The 17,732-nt window shown below is 42.9% G+C and overlaps 1 long non-coding RNA gene across 1 annotated transcript; it reads left to right on the top strand.

The window, feature by feature from the left end:
• The first annotated feature begins 715 nt into the window (after nt 1-715).
• LOC142069765 (uncharacterized) lies at nt 716-14,730 on the top strand. The gene is made up of 3 exons (XR_012665719.1): nt 716-847; nt 11,697-11,813; nt 14,478-14,730. It is a non-coding gene; the product is annotated as an uncharacterized LOC142069765 (long non-coding RNA).
• Nucleotides 14,731-17,732: the final 3,002 nt, after the last annotated feature.

The following is a 17,732-nucleotide window of genomic DNA, read 5'->3' as shown; positions in this document are numbered from 1 at the left end:
TGGGGATTGGTCCTCCTTTGAATAGAGGGTTGGACTAGATGACCTCCTGATGTCCCTTCCAACCCTGATATTCTATGATAAACAATCTGATGCAAACTCCCCGTTAGGTGAAAGTTGTTACCAGTGGATTACTAGAAAGATGGCTTGCCCTGGGTAAATAGGTCTCCAATTTAACCTGTGACCTCAATACCATGCCTGTAATCTGCTCTCTCTCACCATAACTTTTCAATAACGTGCAAAAAGAAAAGGAGTACTTGTGGCACCTTAGAGACCAACAAATTTATTTGAAGATAAGCTTTCGTGAGCTACAGGAAAGCTTATGCTGAAATAAATGTTAGTTTCTAAGGTGCCACAAGTCCTGCTTTTCTTTTTGTGAATACAGACTAACACAGCCGCTACTCTGAAACTTGACTTTTCAATATATTGCTCCCAATTCTCATTTCCTGCATTCAATCCTCAGTTTCCCCCGAAGTTGCCATTCTTAGGTTTCCCTCATGGCCAATATTGTGGGGGGACAGCTTACTGCCATAAAAGTAAATCTACTCACAGGATTGTAAATGGGGAACTGGCTGCTTTATTTAACTGCATTGCAACAGAATGCAGGGGGTGAGGGGGAGAAGGTCCCACTAACTAAGCAGGAAGTGAGGGAGGATTGCAGCCATCCTCCACCCCATAATACCCTGGGTAACCCAGTAAAACCCCGCCCCCCCACAAGATCACTTTACTACAACAGCCTTGAAGGAGATCTGAGAAGCAAAACTGCTTTACACTGGCAACGAAAAGCTTTTGAGTGGCAGAGAGAGAGTGAGTCAGTGGAGGGACCTGGGGAACGCTGAAAAAGTCCAAGGTACATTCCTTCTGCTTTCACAGTGGTGTGGGGTAAATCACTGGTCTCTGGACTCCCACCAGTGGAGGAAGCTCAGGCTCTCATTACAAGACTCAGGAGTAAACAGAGTCCGAGAGAGAAATAGTGAAAACACGTTGCCATTAAGTAGGGAATCAGCATCTGTTGCTGCTAAGGTCTCCCTTCCCCTTTTATTATTTTCGGAGTTGAGCTGGGAAAAAAAAAAAGAAATAATGAGTGCATTGTGTACAGTGTTACTGGGAATAGAGAAGAGAGTATCAGGGCAACAGCAAAAAGAAAAGAAAACCTAAACAAGATAAGAGTTGGAGCAGATGAGAAAGTCCTTTCCTTACCCTGTGGCCCCAGCACCAAAACACTGCAAAAAATCATTATGTTTCAGAGACCTGGAAGCTGCTGGTGAGAAGAGGAAAGAGGCAGCAGACCTGGTGGCTAAGAGAGGATAGAGCCCAGCTCTAGCTATTAGATGCATGTAACTATGATAAAAATCAAAATGGCCTTTTCAGAAAGATGGCAGTCGGGACACTAGTCTTGGTCTGATGCTTCCATTTTTCTGGTACTCGATTTGCATGTGTTGGTAAAGGGGAGGATGAGTGCATCCCCATCTCGTGCCATGCAGTCCCTCTTAATTTCAAAAATCTAATGGTCATTTTTGTGTTTATGAAAGATAAAGGATTAGCAACAATGCTTTGCGTTAAAAGGTAGCATTTATAAAATGCTTTATAATTATTTATGAAATTATCCAGCATTTTATAGGATGTGTGATAAACTGATGTATTAAACAGGCATAGTAATTATTTCAGCAATATTAAATGTTGCTTTGTCAAATAATCATTTCATAAATATGAAGAAAGCATTCATAAGTGGCTCCATAATTTAAGATGTTACTGTATTAGTGACACAAAAATCCCATATCCTTTTTTCTGAAGATGTATGAAACTTTATCTGGCCGCAAAGCTCCTATATCTTGAAAATTAAAATGAATACTTAAATTAAAAATATATACGTTACAGAAGTAATTTTGGCAGCCAGCTGGAAAATAAAAACAATACTAGAAGGTATTTCTTTAGCCTGGAATTGTGCAAACTTTGTTCCGTTTCAGAAATTCTCCCAGAGTCTAAAATAAATATGCCATAGAAAATTTCTCTTTAAGATGCGGAGTTTAATTTTAGAGTATTATTTAGATGGGTCTGAACCAACACCTTGGATTCAGACTGCCAAAATTTGGGAAAACGTGGATGGTAACTTTATCTATCTTTATGTGAAATCCAGGAATCCCTTGCTAATTGTAAGCACAACAGAAAAAGCTGAGAAGCATGCTAGAGTTACTCTAATTGTTCTCACAACAGTGCTAGACCTGATGCCCTGTTTGTCACATTTGCCCCTTTGGACCATACTACCCGGGCCCTTTCCCATCCCAGTATACCAAACCACTAATTTAAGGCCCTGCTAATGGCTGCTCTGTTTCATGATGCCTACAAGAAGTGAGCTAACAGCATCACGTTACCACGTTATATGCTCCTCTGGATTTCCCAAGCTCTCTTGTCTTCTCTGTATATCTTAACTGTAAGGCTGTTGGAAGTCAGGTACTCTCTCATTTTGAGTCTTGAACAACTCCAAACACATTGAAGGTATATAACAAAGAATAATGTTTACCTCAAGGATATATTAGAGATAGGTGAACTCGTTCAGTTAAAACAAACTGGCTCTTCCCTCACCCCAAAACCTTCATTCAAAATCCCAGGCAAACCTCAGACCTCCCTGGCGGTTTGAAAGTGTTCAATTCAATGCTGTAAAACAGAAAGGATGAAAACCCTCAGGAGAAACTCTGCCCTTGCAAGATTTTGCTAGTCAACACGGCAGAACAACATCCCCACTTTTGGGATCAAGGGACCTGGTAAGGCTCCCCCTTAGACAGGTCACATTTTCCCATAACATCCTGCCACTCTTTATGTCTTCTGCCACTGAGAGAGCAAAACCTCTACAAGTTCCAATATACCATCAGACAAACCAGAGAATGAATTGTAGCTTTAAAAGCCAATCCTCTGCCTGCCTTTCCCTTCTTCCTGCCATTTGAATAATATTTGGAAGAGTGGCACAACTTCTATAACCTGGAGATGAAGATTAAAAAAAAAAATCAAGGCCAGCAAAAATATACATGAATTATTGAAACTATAGCTCAAAAAAGGAAGTAGTGAATCTTTATTTTCAGTAAGTGACCTGGGAGTAGAAAAATGATAATATAATGGTGTTCAGGCAGAACAATTATTTCATCGTGATGGAGGAGCATAAAGCTTATCACTTTGATTACTACCTAGTTTTTTTTGCCCAGTTTAGAGACTAATAAAACTCCTCCATGTGGGTTTCCGATGCTCTGTCTCTCCAGTTGGAACTGGCTCCTTGCCCTGAGATGAAGGAAGGAGTTTGCCTTGGCAGATGTTTGGCATTCTCTAGGTATGTCTATGTGGATCTGGGAGCATGCCTCTCAGCCCAGGTAGACAGTCACATATTAGCACCGTGTGAGCTAGTGCACTAAAAATAGCAGAGTGGATGTTGGGGCATGGGAGGCAGCACAGACTAGACACCCAAATACAAGCCTGCCTGAAGCCTGAGCTTGGGTGCGCCTATGTCACTGCCCGTGCTGCCACTTCCACATGGCTATTTTTAGTGTGCTAGGTTGAGCAGAGCTAGCGCACGTCTGTCTACTCAGGGTAGGAGGCTTGCTCCCAGCTCCAGAGCAGTGATACCCTTCAATTGCTACTGTTTTTCACCAAGTCTCACATGAGAAACACTAGGAAGTGTCTACAACAGCAGTGGGAACTTGCCCTGTGGAGGGAAAGCCAGTGGGAAGGAGGTGTCCTGCATTCAGAGAAGTAGTCAGATTCCCTTGCACTGTAATCCCCCATCTTCTTCTAGGACCAGACTCTCACAAATTGTGAAACTAAGTAAGTCCTTAGGACACTCCCTGCAGGACGATATAATGTAGTATCCTGTGGGACATCAGAAGCTCTGAGGTTGGCTATAGATGTGCATTTTCCATACCCTAACGGATATGGAATAGCCAAAAGGAGTTTGGGAGCACCTGGAATCCAAACCTTGCACGTACAGGGGTTTTAACTGAAAAGCTAGACTCTTTTGTAACTTCAATGTTTTGTCCCTTGTAAATTATTAAGAGGACACAAAGGAGGAAATATTGTCTAGTGGTTAGAGCTATGGACTGGGAAGCAGGACTCTTGGTTTCTGCTTTGGCTCTGCCATTTTCTCATTGTATGACCTTGGGCAAATCACAACCTCTCTGTGCCTTAACTTCATTATATGTCAAACAGAAATATGGTCTACTTGACAGTACCAGAGAGGCTTAATTAAGATTTTTGAAGTGCTTTGAGATCCTCAGATATGAGATGCTTGAAAAGGGCAAAATATTAACACCTTAATGGATACATCAGGTGTTTTTCCAAACACAAAATGAAGGAGCTGCTGGAGCAACTATGGTTTGGAAAATATTTTTACAAACTTTCTGCACCATGCTCCATTGTAACACTGAGTTCAAGCATCCCAACCAATGTTCCCTCTAATTTTTGACAGGCCGTGTACGCAAAAAATTTCTTCTGTGCAAATTGTTGTGTATGCGGTGTTTCGCCGTGTGCGCGGGGTTTAGGATGTGTGTGCAAGCGCACATGTGCACAGTTTAGAGGGAACAGTGGTCCCAACTCCCTTGGGTACCAGAGAGGGAGCTACTTTCTACACTAACTCTGGCACCATCTTCCAGATGTTTTTATATACTGCCCTGTATTACTGTGATCTGGTTGATGTGGGGTTACCATTTCCCGCGTACTGGATAGAATCAGCACATCTCAACCATGCATCATAGTCCTATTCTGCTAACATAGTCTAAAGCGGTAGGGGCCTGTGCTTTTGGAGGACAAAGATCTGAGTTCTGTCTCTGCTGTAGCCTTGACCTTTTAGTGGCCATAACAACAGCTGTGAAATCCTGAGTGACTATGGATTTATTACTGTTTATGGGCCCAGTCCAGCTCCCACTGAAGTAAATGGAAAGACACCTCCTGACTTCTATGAGCGTTGGATCAAGTTCTATATCTGTAACATAATTCAAGTTCAAGCTTTTTGAACAGTTTCAGCAGAGAGAGCTAGCAGGGACCAGTTGACCATCTGAAATAATAGAGGCAGGAAAGTTTTCTCCTTTCCTAAGAGGTAAACAAGCAGGATCATTCTGGCTGGGATCTCTGATCACCAACAGACAGTACACCTTTTACGAAGAATCTAAAAACAATATATAAATGGTGACATTTTCTATGGAAAATGTCTAAGGGGCAGCACTTCTCCAGCTTGATCTGTTTTGGGATTTCCTTGATTCCTGAGTGGTTATCATCCCCTAATTCTACTGCATCAACACAGATGCCTTTTATGCAGCCATTTCCTTTTGAGTATGTTGGCATGACACTTTGCCTGCATAATACGTCAATATGAGGCACTTAACAAGAGTGAATAACTTTTATCTAGGGGAAATGTATGGCTTAAGTGCTTTAAAAATGCAGGCATCACTCACCACATGCACTAGTTCTTTTTGGGTATTACATCATTAGATATAATTTCCCCCTTTTTGAAGAAAGATTAGCATGTTCTCTTTGTCATTCAGTTTCTTGACCTTTGTGCCATCAGTTTATCTAAAAGACAGAGCCACCCTTATTTTGGTGCCCATGCTTTTCAGACCCTCCTTCATGTCACAACATAAGAGCCATATTTTTGACATTTATAGTGCAACTTTCCCTCGAAGGAATCCAAAGCCCTTTACAAACTGCACTAAGGACTCCCTTCACACAGGACTGAAATGCAAGCATCACTTGGGTAGATTACAGTAGTTTTTGAGAAGCACACAACAAATCTACATAAGAGTTTGGGACAGAAAATGAAGAAAATAGAATCCATTTAAAACTATGTAGGTAGGGGGAATTCAGGGAGGCACAATATAATTATCCAATACTGGAATTTTGTTACAACACAGCAAAATATAAACACTACAGGATTTTTGATGCCCAGCACTGGTTAGAACCTTAGTTCTACATCTAATTTAAAAGACAGTACTTACAGCAGCGCCCTAACCTAGTACCATGCTGGGATATAGGTTTTATGATAATTCAAAGGGGAAAAGTACCACCTACTGAATTACTTCTTGTACCACTATGGATTTCCCTTAGGAGGTCTCCCACGCAAGTACTGATCAGGTTAACTGCCGCTTAGTTTGTGAAGTTAGGCAAGCAGATTGCTACAGTCCAGCAAAGAAAGCTGCCCTTGAGCTGATAGCTATAGACCACTTAGGCACTTTTGATAACCTTACCAAAATTAGATTCCCCCACTCTTTGACAGTTCCCACATCTGCTGCATCAGCACTTTCTTCTTGTAAACTCATAGCTGAAGTTCCGAGAAGCTTTCACTAAGTCCAGGGTAGTGTTATCTATCACAACACTGCAATATTTGTGCCAGAAACCATCCATCACAAGCAGATCTGATCCAACATTCATACCACAATAATTGCATTCAGTGAGGATGCTTGTGCACCGAGCATCTGGGCAAATATAAGGACTAGCTTCAATGTGTAGTGTATTGTGCCTTAATAGTGGCACCATAGGATCTGTAAATTATGCACAAAATCTGTAAAGACACAGCTCTGTAAACTCATCTCTCTCAGACAACAGAATAAGGTGTCAAAGCTCAGAAGGGACAAAACAAGGAACTCAGTCCAATCTCTGGATGTAAACTAAAACAGCCTTCTCTTCTTAAAGGTGAACTGAAATGCTTTAAAAAACAAAAACCAATTCCATGTATGAGGCCTCAGGCCTTACCATACCATACTTCCATAATATATTGATATATTTTATTTTCAGTTCTGCATTACAGACCCAAACCACAGCTCAAGAACCTGAGCTTTCCTTGCCCAGGTTGATGGGCTTATAAAGACTTTAAATAAAGCAGAGTACGTCTGCAAGCTATTCTAGTTTCCTGCAGTTTAAAACAAAGTAGCATAAACTCAAGCATTTCTTAAATTACTTTTCCCTAAGTCATGCAATAAAGCATATTGCCTAACTGATATACTACAGATATAGGAACAAGGGAAGGGCTAATAGCTCAACCTCTGAGTTACCTGGAAACTGAGAGATGGCTGCTTCATGGTCATATATTCTTTTCTACTCTTCTCTTTGTAGTACAGGGTTTTTACTATAGTGCCATGTGGGAATCAGAAAGCTCCTTAGGCACACAAATGCTCCTCAAAACTCTCTCTGAACACCTAACAATAGGCCATAGTTGGAGGGCTTGCTCCCTATGTTCTTGACTAGAGCAAGGCTACGGAAGCCTGCTTGGGAGCTTGTACAGGTGCAATGATTAGTGCTCATTATCAGCTTTGAGCTAGCAAAGTTGACTGGGAGCTCTCATCACAGGGAGCTGCCGGAAAGGAGATCCTTATGAGGCAATAGGAGAGAGCTCAGGATCAAACTGTCATGGTTCCTATTTGTAGCTATTTAAGGGGTGAATAGAGACCTAAACTTCTACAAGGCTTTTGTTTAGTAGCGTGCTGCACTATTGTCTCCTGCATTGCCTCATCCATACACTGATATTATCTTGCTTTTCTGAGCACCGACAATGAAATAAAAACCTTTCACTTCACTTGTAAGGCTATTTGAGTAATGCGCTCAGAAGCGCATTCAGACTGACCCCTTCCCCCATCCCAGGCTTTCTGGTGTTCTCTTTGTTTTTGCTGGAGTTGTTATGCTGGCAACAAAGTGACAAGATACCAAGTTAAGGAGTACTTGTGGCACCTTAGAGACTAACCAATTTATTTGAGCATGAGCTTTATGAAGTGAGCTGTATCTCACGAAAGCTCATGCTCAAATAAATTGGTTAGTCTCTAAGGTGCCACAAGTACTCCTTTTCTTTTTGCGAATACAGACTAACACGGCTGTTACTCTGATACCAAGTTATTGAGCCTTTAAGATAGGCTCAGCCTCAGTGGGCTTGCATGGGATCAGGGTTGGAGAGATGGCAGGGAACCCATCTTTTGGAGCAGAGCGAGAACTCCAGGCTCCTCATGGATGTAGTCACAGCGCATAATTAACTTGTGGCTAGAAATAGAAACTTTACATGTCTTATTCCATGTGCACAACATGCTTCAAAAGTAAAAGTCACCCAAGGAGTCTCCACTGGCTCGAACATCCCTCTCAGGGCCCACAGAATGCCTATCTTCGTAGTGCCATGACACACTAGTGTGACATCACTTGCTGGCTGGCAGAAACCCTGGTAAACCCAAGAGATGGAAAGATGGCCAAAACAAACTGACTCTTAAAAAGGGCTGCACTTTTCCAGACCTTTCTTTCCTTCTGTATATGGATGTGTTTCATTCATTTTTTTTTCAGTGTCTGTGTTTTCCCTCTGGTTTGTTTTTCTGCCTTTTTTTGTTGTTGTTGTCCCTTTATCCACCTCCTTCTGGGTCCAAAATGTTTACGCTTTTCTGATGTGGCCTTACCCCCCTTTCCCCTCTATGTCCCTGTCTGTCCCTCCTCCTTCCTCTAATCCTTTGTTCTGTGAACCTGCCAGCTTTTCATATGCAGATGAGGTGAATACTGAAGGCTGAGTGGGGAAGAGCATGAAGTTGTGGTTGGCAGCCTCCAAATACGTAGGAGCCGAGGGCCCTGGAGTTTGTGGGCTGGAGAAGGGTGTTCAATGATCCAAAATGCCTTTCTCAGAAACCTTGGGAGTGGCTTCTCTATACAGTGGGTCATTAGAAACCCCAGAGCAGCAGCAAATGAGCTATGCTATTGTCAGGTGCACATATAAATTAGCCCCTTAATTATACCATGTTCACAATTGCACTGTATTAATCACTCTGGAATGCTAATACCGCTTCTGCCTACCACCCCAGCCTCTATGCACACGAGGCCCCCCACTGCCACTCAGCACAAAGGTTTTGCTGGCAAATTAGTGTGCACTATTATGGTATGTTTTTCTTTCATTTTGAGGTTGGGCAGCACACTCTGAAATGACAATAATTAACCCAGCTGCAAAACATGGCAAGCTGAGCAAATCCCTGTCATTTCCCTTAATGGGAGGCATTTGTGGGAGCCATTCCTTTTAATAAGGGTGTTTTGGGGGGTGCTGTTGTTGTGTTTTGGGCATAGTGATTACAATAACAGATGCTGGAGGAGAGCGAAGTTTTAGTTCTGAACCTCTTGGTCTGCTCATTACTGCCACTGAGAGCTGCCACTCTCGCCCCTCCAAAGCTGGTGTTTAATCACCCTCACTCAGCAGCACATATCAATTAATACTCAACCACCTTGGCTCCGGCTGCGTAACTGCAAAGCCATCGAGTTAAAGAAAGAATATGTGGAGAGAAAACCATCATGTAATCCTTCACCACAGGGCAGCCACAACAAACTGGGGCTCTGCTGTTAAGTCAAACTTGTGTTATTCATGATGTGGCCCTCGGCTCTGTTTTCCCTCTGTAACCCATAAATAGTTCCGCCTCTAAGCCATCTGTAATATTTCAGATGGCTTCTTTCTGAGGCACGCTGCGAGAAGGAAAGCTAAAGCCCTAGTGTATGTAAATGGGAACCTGTGCAAATGCACTCAGGAGCTCTGGGGAATGAGCAGCTGTGATTTGCCAAGCCAACCAGAAAATTAAAAAGATTGTTTTACAAAGATGCAGAGGAGGCAAGTGTGCGCAAGCCCTTGGCATACACGGGGCTGGGTTTGGCTTTCAGGCAAGCTACTGAGCCAGGATCTTTGGCCTGATTCTCAGCTGGCAGATGCTGGTGTAAATAAGGCTTGATGACATTGAAGTTGCATTGGTTGAAGGACGATCATTGGTTCTTCTGTCCCTTATGACAGGGATCTATTCACATCTTTGCTACTGCTTTTGTAATCAACAGGGATTCAACGGGCTCTAAGCTGCTGGATGGAGGATAACGCGCCTGAGACGCTTTCCCCTCTCTAGCCCCCCCCGCTCAGAGAGAAGATTAAAGCCCATCGGTGGGTCCTTCCCTTTCCCTGCTCTTGGTAGTGAGAAGAAATCAGGGCCCAGCAGTAGATTTTCTACTCCTAATGATAGAGGCGGGACAGCAGCTCCCCTGGTGAGTTACTAGGCAGCACATGATTGGGTCTCCAAGTAGCCACTTTTGCCTAAAATACATACTGCAGCTGTAATGAATTCATGTGCTGCAGGCAATCCTAGGGGAGTATATCACACACAAACCTGGGGAGCTAGGACTAGAACCGTAATCTTTCAGCTCTATAGATGCAAGCCCTGCCACTTGAGCTAAAGGCACAGTTTCTTAACCTGCAGTAGTAATAGGTCCTTTATCCTCTGTGTGTATAAGGTGGCACAGCAATTCTAGGGACATGACATAGAGTGAGCATGAGGTTTTGGGGATGCTTTTAGGATCCTTCACCCCCCCCCCCTCCTTGTAGGGCTAAGTGTGCTTCTTGCAGCGGGTTATAAGAATTCACCTACAGTCTAATTTAATGAAGTGTCTGAAATGTGGATTTAATCACAGCATTTAGGCCATGGTCACTGTGTTCAAATGGGTGACTGCAAACATTTTTCCTGAGCAGGCAGTGCCACCGCATCCTTATTAATCCAGAAAAATCACCTCTGTGTTAATCAGCCAGTGTATTATTAATCAACTCATATCCATTACCCAGCTGCTAATCCTCCAAAGTATTAATTTCCTCACCGATGGGCTCCTTGCTTCTCCTATGCAGGTGCAATATAAGACAATACACTTTGGAGTCAGTGGCTCATTCAGGATTCCCTTGGCACGGAGCACTCCACAGTGCTCATCAGTTTAATGACCCAATGATATTTAAAGTGCAGTTGCTGTTTTATTCAAAAATGTAAATCTGATGTTTGTTTGGGATGTGTTAGTGCATTGCTGAGCCCATTTCTGATGTGCATCCCGTTACCTATCAGTCTAGTTACATTTGTAGCCCCTAGCATCATCAGGCTGTCTGAGCACCTCAGAGACAGTACATTTATCCTCACAACACCCCTGCGAAAGAGGAAAGAACTATCCCTCCTGCCTCACTGTGCAACTGGGGAACTGAGGCACAGATTGACTAAGTGACTTGTCACACAAGGAGTTTGAGCCAGGAATAGCACCTAGATCTCCAGAGTCCCATCCATTAGTACTTCTACTTCTATTAATTGTTTGTATCATGGCAGCACCTAGAGGCACCAACTAAGCTCATGGCCCCATTGTGCTAGGTGCTGCATGTACACATGGTGAGACAGCTCACGCCAAGGAGAGCTTGGAGTACTTTTGTAACCACGTAAGCTTTCTTTTGCAACCATTGGTCTAGGCTGAGTGCTCAGACCAACCCCCAGGTTTATTTCCCTAAATGTGCTTGAGCCTTTCTGATGCTTGATCTGTTTGTTGTCTTTCCATGTGAGAAGATTTGCACCATTTCCCTTCTGTGTAAGGGGCTTGCCCTCTGACCCGTGCCTGTCAAAGGCTAAAGTGCTATTTGAGAGAGCTTATAATATATGCATAAGGTCTGTGACGTAGTCTATAAAGTCCTGTACTGCCTGAGGTGATGCCTCTGTGGTTAGCTCAGAGAGACTGCAGGTTCCTGCTTCAAGAATTAAATGTCAGAAGAAAACTCATTCAAGAGCAACTTCCCTCCCTCCTTCCCTCTAAGAGCATCCCAATGCTTCCCTTTGTAGGCTCTGAAGACAGCATAAAGAATGTTTATACATTTATATCCCCTTCTCAAAGCCCAGTGTAATTGCGTTCTAACAAAGGCAAAAATGCTTTCTCTTCTCTAGGAACCAGATGGCAGTTGGAGTGGAATTTCAATTCAGAAAGGATGAAGGCGACGGCTTCCTCCAGCCTCATCTGGGATATGTGCTGCCACCGGGACACAAAGGTGCTGCTTTGAGCAGGTAAAATATGTGTAGCCAGAGAAAAACCAGCCAGCCTACAGGGCCTCTGTTAATGAATGCATTGGTACCTGGTGCTTCTATAGCGCCTTTCAACTGAGGCTCTCAAAATGCTCTACAAATATCAGTTTAAATCTCCCAGCACCTGTGTTAGCTCCACTGTATTTTACAGATTGGGAGCAGTGACAGAGAGAGGTTAAGTGAATTAGTGAAGAACACGCTGAGTTAGTGAGAACGCTGAGAACAGTACCCTGGGGGAAGAAAAATTCCCTTCACGGCAGGAATCAACGGGTGATATTCTCTAGCTTCTGTGACCAGCAGGTTAGACTAGATGATCATGGTGGTCCAGCCTGATGTCTACCTCCCCTGCTCTAACCACTAGACACCACTTCTCATTTCCAGCAGCTGTTTAGAATTGTGTTGGGAGAGGGACAGGTGGAGTTGGATGGTCCAGGGGTTTCCATAGTAAAGCCGTTTTTAGCTGTCAACCTAAGGTAGGAATGTGGAAGTCTCTAAATGGCAGATAGAGTAGTAGTGTGTAGTTTGATCCCAGGGTGTGTGGTGGAGGAAGAAGCAGCATGAAAGTTGTTGGTTCCCAGTCTCTGTAAAGAGTGCAGCGATTGTCTGTAAGAATGCAGCTGGGCAAAGCAAACTGGTTGCTTTAAAAATATAATTTTTAAATGATAGGAAATGCTATTGATTTTTTTGTGTGTGTTTAAACGCACTACAGATTGGAAAATCCATTTTTCCTATTTAGGCACTGCACAGACAGAGCAAGATCCAACCCTTCCATGCTCCTCCAAACCTGTTCTCCCCACCACTCAAGGCACAGACAATATGGGAGAAGTTAGGAAACACACACACGCGTACACCCACCCACCAATCCCATGTGGACATAATTACAAAGCTTTAAAAACTTCCTCTTAATAGGTCGCAGTGACAAGAAAAATGAATGTTTTATTGAGGAAATAACATGATCTAATTACAAATGTTTCCTGCACTTGGCACACAGACAAGGAGGCCGATTTTCAAAAGCAATAAAGGTGAAATGGCTGGCATAAAACTCCTGTAATCAAATATAAAAATAATAGTGCAGTTCATTAATATCAAGACAAGCTAATGGAGATGGTGTTCTTAATTATCAAATACAGCCATGGATTTAATTTTTACCTGAGTCGTTTAAACTTGGTTGGTTTTTTTCCTTTTCATAGATGCTATGCCGCAGGGCAACACTGAACATTTGTAATTGGATTCCATCCCTGGAGTTAATTATAAAGAGACAATAAAAACTGCTTGGCTTCTATTTGAGTAACCATTACTTTGTGTTAAAATTCTTTGTTGTGTGGGGGGGTAGATATTTGTAGTTTTAATTTAACATGAAACCTTTGTACATATTATATCTGTGCGTTTATACACAGACGTTACACAGATATATAGACACATTTTATGTTTTATATATATGTAAATGTATTAGTGTGAGTGTGAGTGAGAGAGAGAGAGAGATAAAAAAATCAATAAAATATACATATCACACACACAAAAAATATGTATATATACACTCAGAGCCATACCTATATATAATATGATATGAGGCAGGAAGACAGATTTCTCTACCCTTCTCAGAGACTAGATTTCCCTAATCAAGAATTTAGCTTCATTAGCCAACAAATAACTCTGCCCTTTAGACTCTGGTGAGCACATTCTCCCACCCAACCCTACATGGCTTTATTCATGGATGAGGGGCCCCAGAATGGCTCAATAGCTGAGACACTCTGAACCCATAAGTAATAGAGTTTGGTGTTCCTGAGTGTTCCGTAAAGCTGGTTTAACGAATGCATAGCTACACGAGGTAACACTGGCCGCGCCGAAACAATTCTGCATTGGCAGGGGAGAAAGCAGGGCCTAGGTCAGGGAGGTGCATAAGCATGTACCCCTCTTTAAGCACATGCGTAGTCCCATTGATCTCAGGGTGTGCACCTGCTTAAATACCTTGCTGGACTGTGGTCTAGATCAGTTTTCCACCAGTTACAGCATTCTGTAGCGCACGTGGTAAGTGAGATGGTCTTATAGCTCCCATCTTTTAAGGAACCAGGGACTAGAACACTGGTCTGCAAAGCCTGGGCTGGCTGGTATTCCCATAGTACCACCAGAGAGCACTATGGAGAGTAAAAAGAAAAGGAGTACTTGTGGCACCTTAGAGACTAACCAATTTATTTGAGCATGAGCTTTCGTGAGCTACAGCTCACTTCATCAGATGTTCTGATGAAGTGAGCTGTAGCTCACGAAAGCTCATGCTCAAATAAATTGGTTAGTCTCTAAGGTGCCACAAGTACTCCTTTTCTTTTTGCGAATACAGACTAACACGGCTGTTCCTCTGAAACCTATGGAGAGTAGGCGCTGCAGGAAGTGCTGCCCAAGAAACCCAGAATGACTGAGCCCTGCGGCCCTCTGATTAGCCAAGCCCCCTATTTGACCCCAGGAAGTTGTCTGGGCAGCCACATAGAGTTTAGTCTATTTCCATGCCCGACTTTGTTTGATCTCTGATTTCTGACCCCAGCCTGACTCTGACCCTGATTCCTGCCTCTTGAGCCTAACCTGGTACTGCCTCTGGCCTCTGACTCCAGCCTGACTCTTGCTTACATAACCTGGCTCTTGTGATTCCTCCAGCTCCTGCCTGATGACTACTGTCCCTTGTGGCCAGACCTCAGCCCAGCTGTGACTGCTAAGCCAGACCACCTACACCCTGGTCCATTACACCATTTTAGCTCCCACATGATGTGAGACCCACTGAGGTAGGGGACTTGATGGGTCCTTGTCATTTCCATATCCCTGATGATTTACTCTCAAAAGCCTGAGCATGCACATTCCCTCTTTTGAAAATAGACATGAAAGCTGAAATGGAAAATGTACAGAAAAAATGGATTCTCTCTGCTTTCAAAATAATCCATGTGAATTATTTCTAATGATGCTGTCTTGGAAGAACGTTAGTATTTCCTGGGTGAAAAATTTCTCATGAAGCAGCTGAATGATGCATTCTTGTGTCAGAAAACTATTTGCAAATGCAAATTGATATATCCTTGTGTGACCATGAGAGCTGGAGTAGAAGCTCAGTGCTAGATACTCCAGAAGTGGTGGTTTTTCTCCAAGTCCCTTCATGATCAGTGCTACGTGTTTTCTTCTGATATCTATGAGAAAAACTTTATCCATGATAACATGCCAGTCAACAATTCTAGGAATTCACCATAACAGATCACACACTACAGTTCACACGAGCATAATATCCTGCTTCCAATACCTGATGCTTTAAAGAAAGATGAAAGCTTTACAGAGTGTATGTGGCCAATTGTGCAAATATATATATTATGGGGAGGGGGTAAATGTCCTCTCTGATCCTCAGGGCAATCAGCTTATACATGAAGGGCTCAATCGTGCAAGGTGCTGAGCATTGTGGCCCTGATCCATCAATGCCCGTAAACATGTGCTTAGCTCTAAGCATGTGGGTAATATCTCTGATATTAAGGACGTGCTTGAATACTTTGTTGTGTCTTGGCCAGAGTACACAGCACCTTGCAGGACTGAGTCCTGAAGCAAGAGATCTAAATTCCCCTATCCTATGATTAGAAATATTATTAATGGTCAGAAAATTATTATATTCTCTGTGCAGTAAACAGAGAACGCAATGCCATCACATAGTACCAGGCGCTATTGCCAGTTTGTTCAATGCGTCCCAAATGCTGAGTCAGTCTGGGACTTTTTGTGTGGAATATAATATAAATAATCATATTCTACTAATGTCACATTGGCTTGGGGAGGGGAGTTCACTCATTACATCTGAAGGGGGTTACTTATTGGCCAACAAGCTAAATCCATTATTAGGGGAATAAAAATTCTGCTTGTGAATCTTTCTCCCCACAGGAGAAACAAACTCTGAAGTTTTGTACCTCCTCCCCAAGTAGTTGTAGAATATATTTCGCTGTCTTTCACCAGGAGCTTACATTACATTTAAATTACAAATGCATTAGCCATCTATACATACTAACACAAAAGAATATTTATTGGAATAAAAGGTAATAGATTTTTGAGTTATCTTTCTCAGTTTTAAACAACTGTCTGATTATATCCAATTATGTGTCACGCTTAAGCTAAGTGTTTGTAGAAAAAGAAAGATGTTGGAATTTAAAACAATGTCAGATCAAAATTGATGCCATGGTTGTGTTTGATAATTTAAAAAATGCCACCTCCATTAGCTTGTCTTGATAAGCAGGCAGGCAGGCAGGCAGACAAATGGATGTTCGGAAACCTTTCCAGTGACTGTTTGAAACGAATCAGCAAGGGTTGCATCAGTATGTTCAGAAGGTAAAATGAAAGCAAGCCCAATGCAAATGGAGATGAGGAATGTGTGGAGTCATGGATAAGAAAACTAAAAATTAGGGACTAGAGAGTAAACAAGAAACCATGCTGCTGCTATTTCATGAAGAAAATAAACCTGTGTATTAAAATTGCCAAGTGCAGCCATCAAAAACTAAGCAAATAGTTTCTGAGACAGCTTGGCATTGATACAGATAGATGGAGGGGAAGGGCTGGTGTTGGTGCAAGGAAGTGGAGATGAAATTCGCCAAACAGAGCCATGATTACTGGGCCAGAGACCAAAGCACTGCAAGATGCTAACAGATCAGCAGTAATTTTGTTCACTTCTCCTAGATTTTTTTTTGGGTACAGTTCCCTCTTTTTATTCACTAATTGTCAGCAATGGCTCACTCTTTCTGCCTGGACTTGTCCCTCACTCCGGCTGCTGTCAGGCACAACAGGACCCTCCACAACCCACATCCCCTCACAATATACATAAGGATCCCCATCCAGTAATCCACTTCCATCACTGATTTGTAAACACCTCTCCCACAACAGAGACCTGTACACTACAATCACATCTATCCCACACCCTGCACCTTCACTACTGGCCTGCACCCGCCTGCAAACCCAAACCCTCCTTCACCAAAGAATTCAAAGCTACACACCATAAAAATGTCTTGGTGCGTGGACCGCAAAGCAGCGCGGGCTTTTGTTGAGACTCAAGGCTGTAGTGAGACCCTCCACTAGTGTAAATCATCATCGCTCCACTGGCTTCAACAGAGCTCGGATACTCTTTGGGCTACTCACATGTTTATGACAATTTGCACCTGCTGAGGATCTGTCCTCTAGTCGTTGAGTTAGTGCTCATGTCGGTGCTTAAACTATTACGGTGTCAGTTGTCGGAAGACAATGCCTTCTTTGTAGCTGGAATTATGGTTTGTTGTACTGGAACAAGGACAATTTGGTAGCAGCATGCCAGAGGCCAGATTGCTGGAGGCCAAATTTGTACAGTACAGGATTTTATAGATGAGGTCACAGCCTTATCCATATTTTACAAGCATGCTCAAATAGCACATTAGCCTTTGACAGGCCTGGGTAGATAGCTCACAGGAGAATGGTACTGGGGAGTGAGAGGCATCTGCTCTGTTGAGGGAGGGTGCTATATCGTCCACCTGTAACTATGTCCATCTTTACTGGGGTCACTCTAGCAAAACTGGATTTAAGGATGCTGTCAAAGGGAGATTAAAAAGCTCAGAGGAGGTGGTGAGGAGGAAAGACTAGAAAGGAAGTAGAAATTGGAAAGGGAAAAATGTCCTTTCCCATGAGCTTTGGGCTCAGGAGTTCCCTTGGGGTGAAATCGAAAGGAACAATTGATTCCTGAAGTTGCCCTTTCAGTGACTCCCTCGAAAGGGAAAGCTCGAGGAATCTGTGCAGCCAGCTAGCTTGCTGAGTTAGACATGAAAGGCTGACAGGGCGAGGGCTTTAAGCAACAGCACGATCTGCATTTTATATTAACTTTACTAAGCATTGTTTGACTTTGCCAGTGCAGATGATGCCCTGTGAAGTGCATGC

This window comes from Caretta caretta, chromosome 21, assembly GCF_965140235.1.
Source record: "Caretta caretta isolate rCarCar2 chromosome 21, rCarCar1.hap1, whole genome shotgun sequence".
Lineage (NCBI taxonomy): Eukaryota > Metazoa > Chordata > Testudines > Cheloniidae > Caretta > Caretta caretta.
The sequence above is the reverse complement of the archived record's forward strand: the minus strand, read 5'-3'. Positions and strand labels throughout refer to the sequence as shown.